Here is a 21993-nt window from a genome sequence, read left to right as displayed (position 1 = left end):
GTGAAACCCATACAGACATTGAAATTATAATTATTGATATTATACATATAAACTGCTCGTCAAAAGTTAGGGATATAGACAATATGCTCATTTTCATAGTTGATTTTTTCGTGAACAGATTAACGGATTCCGCTAATTTTTTTTATTATTTTAGATTTTTCTTTAGTAGGTATTTACACAGTTGTGCAAACGTTTACTTAAACTTGTTTTTTTTACTTATACCGGGTGGAAAAAAATAAATGTGTTTCTTATGTTAAGTTTGAGACACCTTGTAGGGAGGAAAAGGCACAAAGATTGGGATACGTCGATATTATGTTGTAGTCTCATATTTTGCGAATATTTTATTTTTTAAATTTCTCTGATATATTTAATAACAAAAAACTAGACGGTTTTACTCTTTAATATGTGTTTTAACTTATGACATGCGATACGTGAGGAGGCCATGTCTTATCATACCACTAAGATGAAATTATTTTCTACATAAATATAGTGCGAAAGGAAGAGAGTGTTTAAAGAAAAAAATATGTGTAATGTACCTCTCGCTATTTAAAGAGCGTAGACGCCCAATCCGTACTTATTCTCGAGAAAATTATACCCCAAAACATCACAGAGCCTCCATTAAACAATCTTGTCTCTCTTATGTTGCGCTGTGCATACCGATTATCTGGTCGACAAATAACTCATACGTGTCGATAAGAACTGTTTATCTTATGTACCTTTCTGCTTTTAAAGTTTTGTTTACTGTTATTTTTTATTGTTAATTTAGTTGTGTTTCAGTTAAAACACATGTTAAAGAGTAAAACCACCTATTTTCTTCATTTCTCAAGATATCAGGGACATTCAAAAAACAAAATGCTCACAAAACATAAGACTACAATACGATTCCGATGTATACTAACATAGTACCTCGTCCTCCCTACAGGGTGTCACAAACTTAACATAAGAAAAACATTTCTTTTCTTCCACCCGGTATAAGTACAAAAAAGAAGTTTGAGTAAACCTTTGCACAACTGTGTAAATACTAAAGAAAAATCTGAAATAATAAAGAAAACATTAGCGAAATCCGTTAATCTGTTCACGAAAAAATCATCTATGAAATTGAGCATAATTTTCTATATCCCTAACTTTTGACGAGCAGTTTATTATTAAAGTAAGAGAGTAGAAGAAAATACTAATTGATAAAAATGGAATCTACTATTTATGATTATAAAAACAGCAAATTATTATATGTCATTTTTGCCAAGAATATTAAATTTTCAAGTATAATAAATCTAAATATTGCAATAATTGTACATAATTACAGTCTAATCAAATGTATAATAAAAACACTACAGCTAGGTACTATACGTATACACAAATCCAATAAGAATATTATATAAAACAAAGACTTACCAAAAGTCTGCAATCATACCGAAAAGTCTGCAAGTCTTGCTCACAAATCAAAACCGAAAAACACACGAGAATTTTTTATAACACAACAGGAACAGGCACTGCTGAATTGAATGTATAATCATTTTGGAATAAACTACAAAAGTTCTTCAATTTAAACTATTTACCGTATTAATTTACTGTAATGATTTGCACTAAAATCGTCGCGAATGAAAAAAGGAGACGTGAAGACGCTTCTTCTTCTTCTTCCTTTTTTTTTGGGTTTCGATTTTTTTTTAATCATTTACCCAGTACATGTTATTGGTTATGCGCGTCTTGCTCAAGGCAATGCACAACCAGGTGTCCTGTCAACTTCAGATCTATTTTTTTTTTTTGGTCCTATGTGGTCCTTGTCCTTCTTCTTGTTTTTCTGTAGCTAGAGGGGGAAAAGTGTTACAACATTTAAGGTTAACTTAAGACTTTTCTCGTTTGGGGGTAGCTTCCAAACATTTTCACATAGGTTTAGGGCTGGCTACCTTCGGTTAGGATTAAGGATTTTAAGGATACAAATATAATTTTTGACATTTTAGGAGATTCCCTGTATTTTCTGAAGTATTTATTTATTGTTATTGTTATTATTATTATTTTTTCAAAATTCTATAGATCTACTTGAAAAAATTTGATAAATTTATTGATTATCTTAATAACTTTATTCGAGGGTTTATATAAAATGCTCTGTAAAGATATTGGACTGTCTATTCCAGCTTTTATTAGTTCTAGATACAAATCCATATCTTTATGTTTATTTATGGGGCACTCAAAGATGATGTGTACCAATGTTCCCATAGTACCGCATTCGCATATCGGTGTTTCCGTTTTGCCTATTTTGTGGAGATAACAAGGAGTTTTGCAATGTCCACTTCGTAAACGATTAAGGTTAGTAATATTGTTCCTACCCAAATATCCACATTTGTTATACCAAGGTTTTATAGGGAAACTATCCTGCAGTCCATAATAGTCCGGATATTTACCTTTAATTTGGGAATACCAGTTATTGTAAAATTGAGTCAAGATGTTCTTTTTTGTAACACAAAAGATATCTGTGCTGATGTTTTTTACATCATATGGTACTCTTAATTCTCTCCCAATATTGGCCAAGCTATCTGCCACCTCGTTGCCTTTAATCCCCTGATGTCCCGGTACCCATTCTAATCCTATTGAAAATCCCATATTATTTGCATCTACCAGTAGTTTTTTGGTCATTATAGTTACATAATCCATTTGGTCCCATTTGTGACTAGATATTTTGGATAAGGCACTTTTTGAATCTACAAAGATCACTGCTTTCATGATTTCCTTTTCAATACATACCGACATGGCTTTGTATACCGCTATTATTTCAGTTGTGCAGATTTGTGTGTAGTTATGGAGTCGTGACGAATATTTATAATTGATGCTTGGGATGTAAATTCCAAATCCCGATTGATTTGTTTGTGGGTCTATTGATCCATCTGTATATACGTGGGTATGATTATTATATATTCCACCATATTTAGCTATGAACCTTTCGTTCGATTCAATTTCATATTTTTCAAATTCTAGACTTTTAATTGTAATGGGGTATAGAAGAGTTTTTCTTTCTACCTCATATATAGGATTGATTTTATATCTAATTATGTTTTTTGTTTTTTTGAGTATATTTGTATATGCTAGTGAGTAATCAGGTATGACCTTGTTCCTCCAGAATCTATTGTTTGCATTTATTGCTTCGTTTAGCTTATTTAGACTCTTTACTATGATATTGTTTTTTTCCGGCATTTGTTTGAGTATATATTTATGTGCTAGTATCTCCCTTCTAACTTGTAACGTTGTTACTGAACATTCTGCTTGCAATATTAAGATGGGTGTAGAACGTAGACAACCCGTTACGATTCTCAAGGCAACATTCTGTACTTGTTCCAACCTCATCATCAAACTTTTACTGCAGGGGTTTAAAAGATTGGCTGCGTAATCTAAATGAGATCTAACTATTCCTTTGTATAAACTCAAAAGAATGTTCGGGTCAGCTCCCCATTTTGTACCACAAATTGCTCTCATGACATTTATTCCTTTGTTTGCTTTAGTTATCATGTCGTTAATTTGAATTGTCATATTCAAATTGCACTGTAAATGAAATCCCAGATACTTTATTTCATTTTTCCATGGAATTTCCATATTTTGATATATCAAATGTGGGAAGTTATAAGCCTGACTTCTTTTTCTAAATATTATTGCTTTTGATTTGTGTGCTGAAATTTTAAAGTTGTGTTTCTCAAACCACTCCTGTAAATTTATTATATGGGTATTTAAGGAATTAATTAGCTTGTATATATCAGATCCTTGCACCAGAATTACAAAATCATCTGCATATTGAAAACACTCCATCTCATGGTTTATTAAATCATGTAGGGATCTAGTATAGAGATTAAATAATATTGGACTGAGTGGAGACCCTTGAGGCAATCCAGTGGATGCTTGCATTGGGCCTAATATATTATTTGATTTGTCTTTAACGTAGATATTTCTGTTGAGCAAAAATTGCAAGATCAAGTTTGCATAAGTTATTGGGATGTCATACTTTAATAAGTATTTATATAGCAAATATATATTGACTGTATCATATGCCCTACTGATATCCAAAAAAATTCCAATTGTATTTAAATTTTTACTAAATCCAGTTCTAATATAATTGATTGTTAAAGCTAAGTTATCGTTGCACCCTTTGTTTCTTCTGAAACCTAACTGCTTAGGGCTTAGTATCGATTTTTTTTCCGTTATTTGTTCTATTCTTAATTTAATTATATTTTGCAAAATTTTGCCTACACATGACTCTAGAGCTATGTTTCTATAATTATCCTCACATAAAGGGTCTCTATTGGGTTTTAAAAAGGGAATGACAAGGGTGTTTTTCCATTCTTGTGGAAAACCTGTGTTTCTTTTAACTATTTGATTAAATATTTTTGACAATGTATCTAGCGCCACCAGGGGAAGTCTGTTTATCATGCTATATGTTACAAGATCTAAGCCAGTAGCCTTATCCTTTTTATTTATGACACTTATTATTTCTTGCCTTGAAATGTCCTCCACATCCTCGTTAGTTAGGGTAACCATGAACTCAGGATCTGTTATGTCAATTGCCAAATTATTTAATATGTTCTGAGCTATGTTTTTGTTGGGAAGTTTAGCAGGGATTACAGCATTTTGATATGTGGAGAATAGCTTAACTGTTCGCCATATTTCAGATAGAGGAGTGTCCCTTGTCAATCCATTGCAAAAGCTTTTGAAGCTATTTCTTTTTTTTGTTTTAAATATTTTTTTACTGTATGCAAATATTTTTTTGATTTCAATATAATTTTCATTGCTTGCTTCTTCCTTATATTTTTTAATTTTTTCTTTTCTTGTTTTTATTAAATTAGAGCATTCCTTATCCCACCAGGGAAGGCTTTTCTTTTTTCTTATAGATTTTTCTGTTTTCAAGAGAGGTATTTCCTCATCACTCACCATTTCCATAATTTGTGTAAATGAATTATAGTCTTCACACCCATTCTTCATCAAGTCTTCCATTTTTGAAGCATAATTCTCCCAATTGACATTCTTTGTATTTCTTTTATGACTTTTTTGTGTTACTATATTTTCATTTACAATTGCGATTTTGCAAGAAGTTGGAAAATGATCACTGCCTCCAGAATCCTCTAACACATCCCATTGGCATATATTTGCAATTTCCGAGGAAATTAGTGTTAGGTCTACCGCTGAGGCATTCTGTCCAGGTAGGGTAATCCGCGTGGGTCTCCCATCATTGCAGCAAACTAGATCCAAATCCTCTAAGGATTCAGCAATTATTCTTCCATTAACATTAACAGACACTTGACTTCCCCAAAGTGCATTATGTGCATTCATATCCCCCATTAAAATTTTATTTCCCCTGATTTTATTTATGCGTCCAACCCAACTATTTAAATTTATTTTTGCCCTAGGATGGATATAAATGTTAATAACTGTAATGTCCCAATCTATTATTTTTATTGCTAAAATTTGAATTTTACTAACATTATTATTATACCTATATACTATTTTGTGATCCAGACTATTATGAACCACAGTAGCTAGGCCACCATAACCATCCCCTCGATCCAACCTATGTATTTCATATCCTCTTAGATAGAAGTGATGATTATTTTTTAGCCAAGTTTCATTTAATAGAATTAATTTGGGTCTATGTTCGCTTATGAAATATTTCAGACTGTTATAGTTACTGCTTAAACTTTTTATGTTCCATTGGATAATAAGTGGATTCTTGATATCCATCTAAATCTAGCAACTTTTGGTTCGATGAGCTTTCATGTATAAATAGCTGGTTCAAGTAATTGATTATATGTTCCTTATGTTTCCAATCTAGTTTTTTTAATATCGCATTCAGTGTTTTTTCTGTGTCCCTCTCTAGTTGCTCTGTACGGGAACATCCAGGAGTCTCATTGTTTACTGCACGAGCTCTCTCTTCGCTTCTCCCATTTGGAGATAATAAATATTGATTGTGTACTTCTTTATTGTATGTCTTATTTGTTTCATTAGCCTTTCTTTTATTTTTGTTTGAGTTATTCTCAATTTTTCTACTAAACAGGTGTTCAGGGTTACTCTTTACATTTTCTATCCATCGCATATTGATGGGAATTGTCTCTAAATTATTTGTTTGAGTTTTATGTAATGTTGGGAATTCCTCCTGGCTCATTCTGAATATATTATTCTCTTGCGATTTTCTAGTAGAAACATAAGGAAATCTCTCGCATGCCTCGTAGTATGAAAGATTGTCCAGAGACATGACAGCCTTAATATTCCGCTGTCTCACATACTCTGGACACTCCTCATAGGTACTTATATGAAAGCTGCTATTACAATGTAAACATTTCATCGAACAATCCCCTTCATGTATTTTTTCCGCGCAGTTTTTGCATTTTTCTCCCCCTCTACAAAGATTTTTTGTGTGTCCAAAAAGAAAACACCGATAACATTGAACCACTGGTATCATGTATGGTTTTACCCTAAAAGGGATCCCATATATATTCACTTCCTTCGGGATTACTTTTCCCGAAAAGGTAAATGCGACCGTTTCTGTATCAATATATTTCTCCGTGTCATATTTAGACTTCCGTTTAAATCGTCTTATTTCTAGTACTTTAATGTTGGCCGAAGCCAATCCCGAAAATTTGATTAGATCTGCATCCGATATACTAGTATCTACATTATTAACGACTCCCCTACATGTTACGTTATTTGCCGGAATAAACAATTCATATCCATCATTTCTGACCACGTCATTTAAAACAAATTTATTAGCATCCTCCCATTTCTTGAAAGCAACGCTAATTCGGTTTTTTCCTTTTTTGCTAAGTTTAAGTACATTCTCGATTTTTTTGTCATTTATGTATTTTGCTAATTTCAAAAAACTATAATTACCGACGTTATCGCCTTTTGACTCCATAAATACCTCAAAGGGACCGGTATCAGTGTACTGATAATAGAAATGTTTTTTTCCTTTTTTTATTTCATTGTTATTATTAGTGATTGAATTAGCATTGCTATCAAGTAATGGTGTATTCTTTAAACTACTATTATTTTCAGTGTTTTCTATATTATCTAACATCTCCTCATCACCGGGGGGGTTAGCCCCCCCGGTAGTATCCCCCATAATTAACCGTGTAATGCAAAGCTGTCTCTTTTTTACCTAACTAGATAATGTATAATTTATTTTATTCAAAGAAAGTACAGGAAATTTAGGAATTCAACAGATAGGAAATTTGTTAGTTACCTCTATTATGTAGTTCCTATTTTGTTTTTGCCGCCTGCGTTTTTTTTGAATTATCACTTCCACACTGAACTGTCACACAACCGAACGTTACGAAAGCTCATACAGAAGTCGACGTGAAGACGCGTACTGAAGAATACGAAAAATGAAGAAAGTGTTTGACTGAATGTTTTGTGTTTGTGAGTCGTTTTTTAGCGATTGGCACATTATAACTGGTTTATGCGGCTAGAAAATCAGCTGGAATATAATGTTATGTTATGTATAATAGACCAGAGAAACTAGCAAAAATAAAAACCTTTTTCGTGACACTCTTTAATACAAACAATTGCTTTTGATAATTTGGTGATCACAGTATGTAATAAACAGAATATGCAAAGGATTAAACGTTATTTTTACTTATAAACAATAATATCAACAATGTAAGATCGCTATTTGATTTTAAATATTTAAAGGTGTAGAAGGTAAATTATATGGAAAAGTGCCACGATTTCACTGAAAAAGCATAGAAATCCTTCAAAATGAGAGTTTTTTTTATTTTTATTTATCCACATCAACCACTTGGGTTATTAGCGGTACATTTATAATACAAAATAGACAGAGCAAAAGATACATTTTTAGAATATATTATGAATGACAAAAATATGGAAATTATTTAGAGTTTACATAGAAAAAAAAATGAATCATAATTTGTTATACAGTTTACAATGATTTACAAAAGATAGAACTTCATTGAATTTTGTGACCAGTGCTTCTTTCAGGCTGTTTTGTTTTATATTTTCGCTGAAGTGTATTCTGTGAGATTCTTTCTGTGAGAGGTGTTTGGCATCTTTGGCACATTGGTGGCGGTTCTTTGGAGATTACGTAGCAGTGGGTAAGTCGTGTGTGTCCAAGCCGGAGTCTGCTGATAATTACCTGGTCTTTTCTTTTTGGTGGCATAGGAAGATTTTTTGAAGATACGTCCGGTTTAATGGTTTTGTGTTTGTTTGATCCAATATTTCTTGCCAGATTTTGTTTACATGAGTCTTGAATAAAGGTTTAGTGTCAGAGATTGGTATGCCTGCTGTAGTCGGAATGTTCACATTGTTTATCGCTTCGAACGCTGTTTTGTCTGCTAACTCATTGCCAGTTATTCCTACATGGGATGGTACCCACATAAATGAGATGGTTTTCCCAGAAAATTGGAGCTGATGCAACGCGTCTTTAATTAGAAATATATTGATGTGGGTAGAATAAACATGTTTGATGGCTTGTAAAGAACTTAGTGAATCTGATAATATTAGTATTTGATTTTAATTTGTATTTTTACAATGATTTAGTGCGTCAAGTATTCCTTGAAGTTCTGCGGTATAAATACTGCAGCCATCAGATAATCTAGTGGCGGAAATTACGTTTTCTGATACAGTAGCAGCAGCTATTCCGTTGCAACTTTTGGAGGCATCGGTAAAGAAAAGTTTGTAAGAAGAGTATTTGAGTAAATTTGTATGATATTGCAGCCTGATCTCAGCAGAGGTGTGTGAATGTTTGTTAGAATTATGTAAGGAGAGGTCTACTGTTGGTAAAGAAACTGTCCAGGGGGTGTCTGATATTATTTTATGGATACTAAGGTGTTTTGATTGATGCTATAAGGTAATCGTTCAATGCGTTCGAAAAATGGTATTGCCTTGGTGGTGTAATTTGTGTATTGTTCTGGTGGGTCTTCCGATACTAAAGGTATTTTCTTTTGCGCTTAGGACTTTTGAAGTGTAGCATAGTGACAGGTATTGTCTTCTGAGGTATAATATTATTTCTCCTGCTAGAACTTGAAGGCTTCTTATTGGAGTAGTTCTAAAGGCTCCAAAGATTAGTCGTAGAGATGTGGTTTGAATGATATCCAGTTTTTTTAGTTGATTTTTGTTTGCTGTTTCATAACACATGCATGCGTAGTCGAGCTTGCTTCTTATTAATGTTTGATATAGCTTTAGGAAAATTGTAGTGTCTGAACCCCATTTATGATTGGATAACACTCTTAGTAAATTTATTCGTTGTTGACAGGATTGAATTAAATTGTTGATATGTGAAGTCCATGTGAGTTGTGAGTCAAATACTATACCTAAAAATTTGATTTCACGGACTTGTTTCAGAGAATATCCATTTACACACAGGTTTAAGTTGTATTCCTCTCTTCTTTTGTCAAAGATTATTACTTTAGACTTCTCAGTTGAAAATGTTAAACCAGTCTCTAAAGACCACTTTTCCATGCTGTTTAATGTTCTTTGTAGAATTTGCCTAGCTAAATCTATATTTTTACTTTTGACATATATTACTAGATCATCAGCATAAATATTAGCTTTTACAGGAAGCTCAATGTAGTTTGTTATATTATTAATTGCGATTAAGAATAATATTGGGCTTAAGGCCGATCCTTGAGGAATTCCATTATGGAGTGATTTCGATGTTGATATGAATCCATTGGTTTTTATTTGTATGGACTTGTTTTGAAGAAAAATTTTGGTAAAAGCGAGTAACTTACCATCTATTTTCCAGTTTTTCATCATTTTCAGAATATAATGCGTTCATGTCGTGTCGAAAGCTTTTTAATGTCAAAAAATATTGCGATTACTTTTTGTTGTTTTGTGAATGCTTTATGAATTTCGGATTCTAGTGCGACAGTTTTCGATCTGTCTAGTGCTAGTTGTCGATCTGTCTGAACGGTATCCGCTTTGTATTGGAGTAAAAAGGTTTCTGTTTTCCAAGTGCCATTTCAGTCTTTTACTTAATATTCTCTCCATTGCTTTGCATATATTACTGGTGAGCGATATTTGACGATATGAGGATGGTAAGTTTTTTGGCTTATTCATTTTTAAAAATGGAATTATAATTGCTTGATGCCATATTGAAGGGAACTTTTTATTTGTGTAAATATTGTTAAAGATGTCGACTAAAATTTTCTTTGCCGATTCCGGTAATTTCTCAATAAATATAGTTGGAATGTCATCAGGTCCTGGAGAAGTTTTTTTAGCAATACTTAGGCTTTCGTTAGGCTCGTCTAGTGTAATAGGCATATTGAGAGGGCACAAAATATCTTCTATTTCGATTTGTGACAATTCGGATTTTTCTTTGTGTTTTAAGATAATAGAGTTATATTGGTCATTGCTCGAATGTAATTGATAGTGATCCGCTAAGATTTCTACAATTTCTAGTTTATTTGAAGTAATTAAGTTATTTGTAGTAATGGTGTCGATATGATTAACTTTGGTTGAGCCTTTTATTTTCCTGATTTTCTGCCATATATCACTTACTGGTGTAGATGAATTTATTGACGAGACATAATTGGCCCAGCTTTCTTTCTTAGATTTTTTGATTAGAAATCTGGATCTGGCTCTTAAGGCTCTAAATCTAGCTAAGTTGGCTTCGGAATAGTGTCTTTTCAATATATTAAATGAGTGTTTTGTTTGGTTCAAAGAAGTCTCTATTTCGATATTCCACCATGGTATGGGTGTTTTAGTGGTAGCTTTAGTTTTTCCAATCGCTTCTCTTGCTGAATCAACTATAACATTATTAAAATTTGTTATTGTTGTGTCTACATCTTCTAATATTTTGAAGTCTTCCATTCGTGCAGTTACTAAACTAATGCACTTTTCCCAATCTGCTGACTTTAATTTCCATGTTTCATATGGTTTTGTATTAATGTTTACGTCTTTAATATGAGTGATTAAAATTGGTAGATGGTCGCTGTCATATAAGTGTGAAGTGTCAAGTAGTGGTGCTAAAGTTGAATCGCTGAGGGATAAATCAATGGTTGAAAACGTGCCATTGTATGCGTTGAAACGGGTAGGCATTCCCGTATTTAATAGTACTAGTTTGAGGTTGTTAATTATTTCCAATAGAGTTTTGCCATTTTTGTCAGTTTTTTCAGATCCCCAAGATTCGTTATGACAGTTTGTGTCAGCCAGAATTAATTTAGGAGATGGAATTTGATCACTTTTTGTAGTTCTAGGAGTATGGATTCGTCTGGATGTGGTAGATATACAGGGTGTAACAAAAATACAGGTCATAAATTTATTCACATATTCTGGAAACAAAAATAGTTCGATTGAACCTAACTTACCTTAGTACAAATGTGCACATAAAAAAAGTTACAGCCCTTTGAAGTTACAAAATGAAAACCGATTTTCCCAATATATCGAAAACTATTAGAGCTTTTTTATTGAAAATGGACATGTGGCCTTCTTATGGCAGTAGTATCTTAAGAAAAAATTATAGTGGAATTTGGAATCCCCTCAAAAATTTTATGGGGATTTTGTTCCTTTAAACCCCCCCAAACTTTTGTATACGTTCCAATTTAATTATTATTATAGTACCATCAGTTAACCACAATGTTTTAAAAACTTTTTTGCCTCTTAGTACTTTTTCGAAAAATCAGTTTTGATCGAGATATTTTGAATATTTGTCAAATCCACCACATATTTGTATATGGTTAAGTACGATTATGGACACTTGGTAATAATATGAAAATTTATTTATGATTTACATTTTTAGGTATATTTTGAACCATATTAAAAAAGAAGCCACATCTCGATAAAAGTTGCCTTATCTAAAAAATACAAAGAGGCAAAAAAGTTTTAAAAAGACTTTGTTTAACTAATGGTACCGCAGTAATAGTTTAATTGGAACGTACACAAACATTTGGGGGGTTTAAAGGCACAAAACCCCCATACATTTTGTATGTAAACGTATTAAAAAAGAAGCCACATCTCGATAAAAACTGCCTTATCGAAAAAATACTGAGAGGTAAAAAAGTTTTGAAAATATTGAATTTAACTAATAGTACCACAACAATAAATTAATTGGTACGTACACAAACGTTTGGGGGGGTTTAAGGGAACAAAACCCCATAAAATTTTTAGGGGGTGCACAAATTTCACTATAATTTTTCTTTAAGATGTTCCTGCCATAAGAATGCCTGGTGCCCATTTTCAATAAAAAATCTCTAATAGTTTTCGATATATTCGAGAAAATCTATTTTCATTTTGTAACTTCAAAGGGCTGTAACTTTTTTTTTGTGCATATTTGTACTAAGGTAAGTTAGGTTCATTCGAACTATTTTTTAAGATGTATAGTTTTTTAAGTTTACTTTATTATTAGAAAGTCGCGTTTCTTGTAAACATATTACTAAAGGTGATAATTCATTGATTAGTATTTTTAAGTTTTCGATATGGCTGTTGAAGCCATTTAAATTCCATTGAACTATGAATTTGTTATTGAATAGGGTTACAGTCGCTTTCTTCCTCAGTAACAGAAGAGTAGTTGTCTGTTCCGTTTATCTTTTTTAACATCCTTGAAATGTTGTTTTTAAGGCGTCGGTCTTTTGCGTTTGCGTGCACCATTTGCAATTCAGCGCTAAGTCCTTCTAGGTCATTAGTTTAATCCTTTGCTATTTTTTCAGGCAATTTTGAGCCTATAGCATTTGTAATATAGTCACATAGTTCTGTATATTTTAGTGGGTAAGAAGTAGTGACTGACGATAAAACGGCTTCTATAGGTTTCATTGAGGTTTCGATGTTAAATGCTTTTTTTTTATTCTTTTAGGTGCAGATTGCTTTGGAGCTGGAAATATTATTTTTTGATTTTCTGCCTCTATTATTTCAGGAGATGTTCAAATTTGTCTTTTGATAGAAGTATTTGCTACTGTGTTGGTAGTATTAGATGATGATTCAGATAGGTTTTGTGAGTTGTAGGAGGTACTTGGTGGTGGGCTGGTTATAGAAGTAGGAGGAGTACTGGGTTGATGAGCAGTTGGAGACTCTGATGTAATGGATTTTTGATTTACTGGATAATTTTCTGTTTCAGAAATATTAACATTCATAAGTTGAGATACCTAGTCAAGATTTTGTCCATTAATTGATTCAGTAGTGCAGTTTTCATCTTTATGCCCTGTGGTATTACATTTAGAGCAATTTAGAACATCTAAGGAAAGATAGATTCTATAAGGGGTATTGTCGTGAGATATTAGAAGTGAATTTGGGATAGAATTATTAATTGTTGGAGCAACAAATACTTGACGCCTAAAGCTCAATATATGACTGTATTCAGATTCAGGCATGCCAACTTTTTAAAATGTTATTTTAGGCACTGCAGTAAGCTCCAATTTTTTTAGCTCTTCTTCGATTACAGTATTTGGAATAATGGGACAGACACCATCACTAATCGGCTTGCAGGAGTAATTAATCTTCTGATCTCTATGTCGTTTCCTTGTATTGTAACGGATTTGTGATTATGTAGTAAATTTTCTACGATTGTGGTGTTACTAAGATAGATGCATACTCGGTTGTTTGAGATTTTGGACGCGAAGGTGATATTTTTTGGTTGTACTAAATTTCCTATCGCTGTTACGTATTCATGTATTTTTATGTCTGGTACAGATGACAAAACGACTGCTTGTTGCTTGGAGGGGAAGTTAAAGTTGGTTACGGCGTTGGAATAAGTTATTGTTGAAGATGTTGAAGAGGTAGTTGGTGTTGATAGTGGTTTGGTGCTTGCCGTATGAGTTAAATTATTGCTATCCATTTTTAATTTTTGCTTTCTTCATTTGAAGAAAATTTTTTAGAGCCGCTCCTGACTTAATGTAATTAAGCCGGTTATTCGGCGTTTTTATTTTAAATAAAAATGGATTTTCTGTTGGTTTGGTCTCAGCAATATTCTTTAAGAAATGGTTTGATATGGTCGAAATGAAAATTGTACTTACAATTTTTCTTCTCTGTACTTAGAAACCACTTTAAACTTCACTCTTATTACAGACTTGTTTTCTAATTGTTGGTATAAACCAACAAAAACACGTTTAATCGGAGCTGAAATGTATCGATACTTTTATAACGAGTTCCAGGGCCGGAGTCCCAAAAAAATGAGAGTTTGTAAAGGTACTTTTGTTAATTTTTTGCTTAATTATTGGAAAAATCGCTTCAAAAGCTGATTTTTTGAAAATTCTTAAAATAAAGAATTGAAGAATGAATAATATACTCTTCAGTCTTAACGATAAAATCATTAGTTTTCGAGATATTTGAAGTTTAAAATTAAGCGGCACAATACAAATGACTTTATCGTTACGAGTGCTGAGTATGTTATTTACATAAAGAGTATATTGGAGAATCGAAAAATGGCGCTAAAATAGCAATTCGGCCAGTGTCGCAGAATTTGGGAAGGGTCAACCATTCACTGTCCCTTGTAGTACGCCTCTAGTAATAGCCAAAAACGTTTATTTAACATAATTTCATAGGGTATATAATATATAGTACCTAAACTTTTTGCCAAGTATGAAAAGGATACGTCGAATACTTTTGAAATACTGAGCAAAAATATTTTTTAAATTTTTAAATAAAACACCCTGTAATCCAGTAACGAGCCACATTTTATTTAAGTGATTTGGGTTAAATCTTAATATTTTGAGGTCTATAAATCTATTATGTAGAATCTACAACTCAGATATTGGACATTTTTAATGAAACACCCTCTATATGGGGTTAGCCACATTTTGGTTGTTATGACAATTTTACATTTGTTCTTAAAAAATACTTGACGTTTCGATTTCCACTCCAGAAATCGTTATCAAAAAATCACGAGAAATTTGTTGAAAATATGTGTATAATTTGTTGATAACGATTTTCTGAGTGAAAATCGAAACGTCAAAAACAAACGTATAATGCAAATTTTATTTCAGTCGGTTGTGGTTTAATTCCATATACATACAATAACAATTTCAGAACTTCTTCATTCATAATAATCTGGTCATTTGAACTCTACACCTATTCATCCTACGCCAATGGGTTTTCCAGTTTCATTTGAATATTCCGCGGTCTCGACTTATAATTCGTCAATCTTAAATTGATCTTTTCCTTTATAAGCCCCTTTCCCCTCTGATTTGCAATCAACATTTATAAATAAAAAATAAATCGATAGTGTAATTCTTTCTTTCTTTATTCAGTAAGGTATTGTTTCGGGAGCTGTAAGAGTCTTGTAATCAAGGGTTTGACTGGGAGAAGGGCTTCGCTTTTAATTTCTTTTCGAGAGGACCTCTGTCTCGAACGTCAAAGTTTCTTTTTAAAATAATTGTTTCGTATTTGATTTTTTGCGTCTTATTATTTATGCATGTTGCTGATTATGTTGGTTTATTTTACTTTATTACTTATTACAGTAATAAATAGGATCCTAGTCCCCAAAGTGTTATTTCACAACTGGGCTACTTGATCAGGTATACTTACATTAAGAATATACGATTATCTTCTTGTTCTTGATGTGAATATCTATGACGGCCAAGTCAGTCAATTGAGAAGTGTTACTAACATGATATCGACTTACACATCCGTTTCATGGATTTCAAGCAAGCATTTGACAGCCTAACAAGACCCGACATAATAGAAGACATGAAAAACCGAGATATCCCAATGAAACTTATTTTTAACCTTACTAAAATGACAATGGAAGGATCGACGGCAACAATAATAACAGATGACGGAATCACCAAAAATATAGAAATAGCAACTGAAATACGACAGGGCGACTCTTTATCAATGTCACTATTTAATGTCGCTATAGAAGGAACAATAAGAGCTACCGAAATAAAAGGTACAATTATAACATCGACGTCGCAATTTGTGGCGTACGCAGATGGGTCTAGGACGTTTCATCGCCGCCGTTTCGATGCCGCCAGTTCGATGCCGATGCCGGCCGATTCATCGCCAGTCAATTAATCGCTATCTGATATATTTCCGAATTTTCGACAGTTACAATTATTAGTTATTTTTAGTATTAATTAGGAATTCTAGGAAATGCGAGATATGACGGCAATGAAATGGACTGGCGATGAACCGGCGGCATCGAAACGGCCGGCGATAAACCGGCGGCATCGAAACGTCCCATTCCGACGCAGATGGCATAGCATTCATTAGCCAGACATCTAAACATTTTAGAGGAAGAATTTACAAAGTTATGCAAGGAAGCATCCAAAAGAGGTTTAGCAATAAATCAAAACAAAACATTATACCTAATATGTTAAGAAAAAATACAGTTAATGTGACAAGTTTAAATATTGGTGGATATGAGTTTGAAAAGGTAGAACACTTTAAATATCTTGGTGTCTCACTTAACGGAACTAATGATAGAAACATAATAATTAACGAAATAATCCAGGCAGGAAACAGAACCTACTGGAAATACAACAAATTTCTCAAACATCACTAGCTTACTCAGAATATTAAACTGAAAATTTACAGAGCAGCAATTAGACCAGTAATCACATATGGCGCTAAAGTAATATGTCTGACGCAGAAAGATGAAGAAATATTGAGGATCCTAGAGAGAAAAATAATTCGGAGGATATCAGGCCCAGTAAACTGAGGTAATAATGAATTTAGAAAACTGATGAACTACGAAGTATGAGAACTTTTGAAAGGAGAAGACATCGTCAGATTTATAAAGGCACAGAGACTCACTCAGATGGATGGGACATATCTATAGAAAGAAGAAATCCAGAAACGGAACGAATGGAGAAAAATTGTACCAAAGAATGCGCCAATCGCTCCGCCAGGAGAGTAGATGCCATTAGTGTTGCCCAAAATCGGTCTTGGTCTTGCAGTCTTGGTCTTGTTCTTGCGTTTTTGCAAGACCAAGACCAAAACCAAGACCGCCTAATTTGAGCAAGACCAAGACCAAGACTTACCGTGCAAGATTTGAGCAAGAACAAGACTAAGCCTGCAAGACTCTTGCGTCTTGCAGTTAGAACTGAGGGTCGTTTTAAAGAGTATATTAGTTCGGGTATATTCTTAGATACTCTAGGAGAGGCAAAAAAATTTTTAACAAAAATTTGAAAAATTTGACTATGCGCGTTACGAACAATACCACAAACATACATAGCGAATCAAACTATCTATTAAAATAACACTTGACACGTACTCAGAGCAATATTTTTATATTCTTTTCCAGCAGACGACATCTTCGCTCTGAAATTAATTGTCCAGGTTTTGAGAATAACCGGCCTTTATTCATAAATTAATATTCTGGCGTTGCGACTTTGCGATGCCGACAATAATGTCGTTAAAAATGTGTAGTTGATAAAAAATATACCTATTATATCTTATCGGTATATAGAATGGTAAGACTATTATATATTTTTTCTGTTGATTGTGCAATGACCTCATTGAGTTAGACAAAATTTGCTGAAAGAATGCGGCTAATACTTAAAAGTATTAATAACCAGAGACGACATACTGTCTACCGAGGCATTGAACAAAGAAAAATTACAGTGAAATTTATGCAAGACAAAAGCACATTTATAGCAGTTTTTTCTGTAGTTAAATTACATTGGTCATTTGTTCTATCAATCCACTGTTCTTTTGTTACTCTTTGTGTTTGGTGATATACACTAGTCCAAGAAATTAACGCACCACCTTAAAAACGGGTCATTTTTATGTCTTGAATTTCCTACACATGTTGTCCGATTTAAGTGATTTTTTTAATATGTTATAGCCCCATTCTTTAACAATATCGCTGTAATAATACTATTGCTAGGCAGGTAAATTGTCATTGTATACCGGGTGTACCAATCAAACTGTGTTTTTTTTTCTCAAAGTTCGCATCACCCTATGGAATATTCTAGCATTCTAGCTTATAAAATAATAAAATTAAAACCCAACTATAGCCTCATATTTTCTTAACATTTTGTTTTTTGATTCATTCGCTTATGTTGGAGAATAAAAAGTTACGTACTTTTTTAGCTAGCCATGTTTTTCATCAATACAGGGTGTTTTTAAATAAGTATGGCAAACTGCACGAAAAAGTAATGACAGTTTGCTTTTAAACGTACGTTCGCAAATGCTTCGTTTCCGAAATAGGGGATGTTAAAATTGTTCTTACCAACTGACGATTTATTTATTGCTTTAAAACCGGTTGAGATATGCAAATGAAAATTCGCCATGCGAATGAAATTGATTTTTGTATTCACCAGTGGCGCGCATACCTACGTGTAACCGGTTTGTTTAGAATTACCCCTTAAAATTGGCCATACTTATTTCAAAACAGCCTGTATTGTTGAAAAACATGGCTAGTTATTAAAATACCTAACTTTGTTGTTATCCAAGCGAATAAATAAAAAACAGGATGTTAAGAAAATATCAGACTGTAGTAGGGTTTTAATTTCAGTATTTTATAAAGGCTAGAATATTCCACAGGATGATGCAAACTTTGAGAAAAAAACACAGTTTGATTGGTACACTCATTGGTACCGGTACGATGTCCGGTACCTATAGGTACAACGACAATTTACCTTCTAGCAACAATATTATTACAGCGACATTGTTAACGAATAAATAATTCAAGCTTAAAATTTACCGACTCTGTTACGTTGTTCCAAGATATGTAATAGGCTAATGGGTAACTGCGAGACTTGCAAGACTCTTGCTGCAAGAACTGAAGCGCAATACCAAGACCAAGACCAAGACCAGGTGTACTGTTGCAAAACCAAGACCAAGACTGTCTAAGTCTCGTCTTGGTCTTGCATTTGGGCAACACTAGATGCCATGATGATGATGATTGTTTCGGAAGCTGTAAGACTCTTGTAATCAACGGTTTGACTGGGAGAACGCCTTCGTTTTTTATTTATTTTCGAGATTACCTCTGTCTCGAACGTCAAAGTTCCCTTTTAAAATAATTGTTACGTATTAGATTTTTTTTGTCTTATTATTTATGCATGTTGCCGATTATGGTCGTTACAAGTCCCCAGAATCTTATTTCACAACTGTGCGACTTGATTATACATTGAGAATATAGGATATTCTTCTTCTTCTTGATATGAATATCCGTGACGGTCAAGTCAGTCAATTAAAAAGTGTTACGAACATAATCGACTTACACATATCCTTTCCATAGATTTGAAGCAAGCATTCGACAGTCCAACAAGGCCCGACATAATAGAAGACATGAAAAACCTAATATCACACTGAAACTTATAAAACTTACGAAGATGACAATGGAAGGATCGACGGCAGGAATAATAACAGATGACGGAATCACCAAAATTGTAGAAATAGCAACTGCAGTACGACAGGACGACTCTCTATCAACGTCACTATGTAATGTCGCTATAGAAGGAACAAGAAGATCTATAGAAATAAAAGGTACAATAATTATAACATCGAAGTCGCAACTTGCGACGTATGCTTAATAGTTTAAAGGAAGAATTTGCAAAGTTGTACAAAGAAGCATCCAAAAGGGGGTTAGCAATAAATCAAAACAAAACAAAATATTTAATATGCTCTAGAAAAAATACAGTTCGTGACAAGTTTAAATATTGATGAATATGAGTTTGAAAACACAAAACAATTTAAATATCTTGGGGTCTCAGTTAATGGAACTATGTAATCATAGAAACATAGTAATTAATGAAAGAATCCAGGCAGGAAACAGAACCTACTGGAAATACAACAACTTTCTCAAAGACACGAAGCTTACTCAGAATACTAAACTGAAAATTTACTAACAGTAATCAGACAAGTAATTACATATTATGGTGTTGCAGTAACATGGTGTTGAAGACATATTGGGACCCTGGAGAGAAAAGGAATTCGGAGGATAGCAGACCCACTAAATTTCGGTAATAATAAATTTAGGAAACTGATGACCTCCGAAGTAAGAGAACTTTTAAAAGGAGAAGACATCATCAGATTTATCAAGGCACAGGGACTCAGAGGAATGGGACATATACAATCAGGCAGACCACCAGGAAAACACAAAACTAGAAGGAAGAACCATATATTTGGAAGAACCATAAGCAAAAACAGGATCAAATGGATAAAATTGTAGAAGATACCTAGTCACAAGCAATTGTAAAACCAAAATGTTAATCAGCACTGATTCCCCGCAACAAATGAATCGGAAGAACCCAAAGAGGGCGGCGATCACTCCGCTAGGAGTGTAATGGCATGATGATGATGATTGTTTCGGTAGCTGTAAGTGAATCGGTAAGTTTTTAATTTATACATTGCTTATTAAATGTTGGATATTGATACGATGTATCCGCTTTAATATTAATTTTATTTAACATATAAATCTGTGTCTTTTTTATTCTCCAACACTGACCCATGATTTTCTACCTGCTAGGTATATAATTCATGGGTTTGTATTTTTATTTCTGTAAAACTACATAGAGAAGAGGATATTATTTTGAGTGATTTCAGTTTGACCACTTTACCTGCTGTTTGCAGATTAGTGAATATTTTTTGCATTTGTAATAAGGTGCCAGTTGCAAACAAATAAAGTATATTCCCAAAAACGTCTTCGGTCACCAAAAAAATTAACAAAATAAACTGCTCGTCAAAAGTTAGGGATATAGAAAATTCTGCTGAATTTTTATAGTAGATTTTTCGTGAACAGATTAACGGATTCCGCTAATTTTTTTTATTATTTTAGACTTTTCTTTAGTATTTACACAGTTATGCAAAGGTTTACTCAAACTTTTTTTTTGTACTTATACCGGGTGGAAGAAAAGAAATGTTTTTCTTATGTTAAGTTTGAGACGCCCTGTAGGGAGGACGAGGTACAAATGGGAGTATATATCGAAATCGTATTGTAGTCTTATGTTTTGTGAACATTTTGTTTTTTGAATGTCCCTGATATCTTTAGAAATAAAAAAAAGGATGTGTGCGTACTTTGTACGCACGTAAGAAGTTATAATTCTATTATTAAACTAATTTTAATACTTACTGCTTTCCAAAAATTTTTATGAAAACAATACGAAAAATAAAAAAAAATAAAAGAATAAAACACACGCAAACACATTGAAAAATGAAACCAAAAAAAATATTTCTGAACAATTGTTGAGAAAATTTTAACTAAATCCGTATTTTCTGAAAAAAAAAAGTATAATAAATATACTTACAATCGTAAAATGTATAAAAAAAATAAAAAAAAAATAAAAATTTCCATTGGGAATTGAACCTGCGTCTATCACGTTTAGATTATTTTGAACTCACACCAAGCAGAATTTAACTACCGAGACATTGTGAATAACGTGGGAAGTTATACCTAGCAACTAAACGTTTTAAACATTTTTTGTCAGTTTGTTGCTTATTCTGTTAGTTTAATCAAATAAATTTGATTCTTGTGGAATTAAAGTACGACAAAATATAGACTAAAAAAGCAATATATTAGATGGAGATTTTGTTGGTAATCAAATTATGTAAATCAGAGCATTAACTACTAGCTAGGTAGGTACCTACATTTTCCAAATAGGTATTTACCTAATTTGTAATTTTTTATTACAATACTGAAACATTTAAAATAAGGTACGTTCCTGTTGCTTTTAAAAACTATTTAAAAAGTAACTACAATAATTATAAACTTGCTTTTTGTCTCTGTCCTCACAAAAATAAAAACTAATAGGTATACACATTTTTTTTATCCAGAATCTCCATTTGAACAATTATTGACAGATGATTGTAACACCCAATCAGATCCCGTATAACGTTTCATACCATACTGTCAGTGTGCGCATGCGCCCAGTAAAAATAAAAATTTACCCTCGTGCCTAAAGAAGTATAACTTCAAAAATAGACGGTTTCAAAAACCGAAACAAAAGTTTGAGACACCTTGTAGGGAGAAAAAGGCACAAAGGTGAGTATACCTCGATATTTTGTTATAATCTCATATTTTGTGAATATTTAGTTTTTTTAATTTCTCTGATATCTTTAATAACAAAGAAACTAGACGATATTACTCTTTTATATGTGTTTTAACTGACGACATGCGTAACATCACAC

At 32.9% G+C, this 21993-nt stretch overlaps 1 protein-coding gene across 1 annotated transcript in view; it reads right to left on the bottom strand.

Moving 5' to 3' along the window:
- LOC126893274 (uncharacterized) overlaps window positions 1-7318 on the bottom strand; it is a 518645-nt gene extending 511327 nt beyond the window's left edge. The window contains exon 1 of the mRNA XM_050663289.1: window positions 7214-7318. The gene's annotated coding sequence lies outside the window, so the exon portion shown is untranslated. The remainder of the gene's footprint in view (window positions 1-7213) is intronic.
- Window positions 7319-21993: the final 14675 nt, after the last annotated feature.

Source organism: Diabrotica virgifera, chromosome 10, assembly GCF_917563875.1.
Source record: "Diabrotica virgifera virgifera chromosome 10, PGI_DIABVI_V3a".
In the NCBI taxonomy this organism is placed as follows: Eukaryota; Metazoa; Arthropoda; class Insecta; order Coleoptera; family Chrysomelidae; genus Diabrotica; species Diabrotica virgifera.
This window is presented reverse-complemented; position numbering and strand designations above follow the sequence as displayed.